Genomic DNA, 2,516 nt, shown 5'->3' on the forward strand with positions numbered 1-2,516 from the left:
TAGGAAATGTTTTAACCATTATGGGTTATTTATATGGAAATTGGGTAATTTTGTTCAACTCATGCGTTGAGTCAAAATCCATCAACCCAACATATATCGTTTGACCCAGCAAGTGGGTTATTTGTGCTTCGAACATCATCAGCAGAGTCCACACACCGAGCGCTCGTCACAGCAGAGAACCTGACTGGTCGTCCAGCGAGGAAAATAAATAATAAAAGGTATGTGTACACTACATTTCTTATTAACATTGTATGTGTTGCGTTACCTATTAAAGCAGTATCATTATATTGTCGAGGCTAGTTGGTTGGTTTGGCTTTACTACATAGTTAACGTTAACCATTTAGCCGTTATCATGGAAGCACTGATAGCCTAACTTAAACCTTAACTTATCCGTTTAGTCTGAATTATATTAATGAATTAATTAAACAAGTTCATAATGCCCATGGGCATATGGTCATGGTTGCAAGGCAAATTTGCCAGCTTTTTTCAAGCTAGCCAGGTGATTCACTCGTTTACTAGCCAACAGCCAGTTAGTTGCTTTGCTATTATTTTAAATGGCTATAAACGAATGTGCTTGTTTTTGCTGAAGCTTTTAGGTGTTTGACTGATTAAAATATGTAAAAACAGTGAGATAATCTGATATGTCTGATTAAATGCATTTATTTAAGTTATGTGGTGACCCACAATAGATAAGAACAAATTCTAAAATGGCATCCTGGCAAACGACAAGGGCCACTTGAGTGAAGAGTTGATGTGACACGCCAAAGTATGTGCACATTTTGTGTAAAGGAGTCAATCGCAAAACAAACTTTTGGAAAAATTCTAAAGATAAGTGTTACGGAATTGGTTTTCATTATTTTAGAATAATAAATATGTTTGAGAGGATTTAAGATTTTTTTTTTTCGTTTGTAATAAAGAAATAGTCATTCAGTTCCACACTTCATACCAGTTGGTGGCAGTAATGCACCATATCATTGTGTGCCAACCGCCAAATAACTTTAAAAGAAGAAGAAGACTCTAAATTAGGAACTTGTGTGTGCACCTGCGCGCCATTACATTTGCTGAGCGTTTGCTACGACGTGACACGGATTTTTACTCATCAATTTTTTTCCTGTTATTTTGCAGGTATTATTGTTACAACTTGATAATATGCACACGAGATCTGTAATGCAATTGTAGATGTTCATACCGCAGATAATTCGGGTAATGACGTTCGGGGTTGTGAATATGTTGATATGCACATAATGCAGACTGTCCTCCATTTTGTGAACGCTGTAACACGAGGTGATTGTGAAATGCGTTTACGTTAATTCGATTCAAATTGATTCCAGTTAAGGTTATAGTCTTCATTATGAGTTTACTTCAAATTTGTGTTTGGTTTATTAAGTGATCTATTACATATAAAGATCGGATGCACTTATTTTGCAGAACTGTCAGTCGATCTGTCTATTTTTCTGCGCGGGGCCTGTGACATTAACAAATATATATGTATGTGCTCTGAAAGCTAACTTTATACTGTGAGCAGCCACAAATATTATTGTGCAGTAAGAACATAGACAATTTACATGTATACAATTTGTCATATGAATTGTAAAGAGAGAAGGATTTTGGGATGCTAAATAAAAAAGGCCTAGCTTGTATCTTCTAATTGGATTATTGTTGCGTTTGCATGGTGACATATGAATAGGTAATGCAATAGAAATAGTATTTTTGCTTAAGCTCTTTTTTTGTTTGTTTCAGATCAATGGACACATTTGTCATTTTGACAGACTGGCAACTGACTGACCTTGTCGAAAGATTTAAAGGTAAGAATTAAGAAATATTAGGATAGTTTTTTTTCCATCCACAGCATATCAAGTCTTTGCTACCTTTTCAGACATGAATTCTTATTTCCTCTTGTTTTCGATATAGCTTCAATAAAATGTCAAAGTGACTTCAATAAATGAATGTGGCACATGTCTTTTTGTAGGCTTTCAGTGCTTCATACTGTTTTGTAATAAAAAATAGGGGTGTAACGGTTCACAAAATTCACGGTTCGGTTCAATACGGTACACTTGTGTCACGGTGCGGTATGTTTTTGATACTTCAAAGAAATGGCAGAGAAATTTTATATTATATATCAGAGGTCACTAATAGGCGGACCACGGTCCGGATCCGGACCCAGCCGCCGTCCTCTCTGGACCGCCGACCTACAGCCCATTTATTATTGAGACTTACTACCTCGTGACGGAGCGTTTCTATTTTAACCCGCGCAGCTTTTCTAGCATTTACTGTACTGGTTTAGAGGACAAGCAAACTCACAGACCAATCGCATGTGCTTCAATCGTCTCATGTGACGCTACTCAGCCAATCAAATCTGTGCATACCGATGCTTGCGAGTCAAGTCCACGAGATTCACCAGAGACGTTTTGGAAACACACCCGAATTGAGGAGACGAAAGATAAAAGAGATTTCACATGACTTTTAATCAAGAATGTACAGATTTTTACATGTACATTCCTCCCACGGGCAGTTCA

The sequence above is a fragment of the Micropterus dolomieu genome, linkage group LG17 (assembly GCF_021292245.1).
Source record: "Micropterus dolomieu isolate WLL.071019.BEF.003 ecotype Adirondacks linkage group LG17, ASM2129224v1, whole genome shotgun sequence".
Lineage (NCBI taxonomy): Eukaryota > Metazoa > Chordata > Actinopteri > Centrarchiformes > Centrarchidae > Micropterus > Micropterus dolomieu.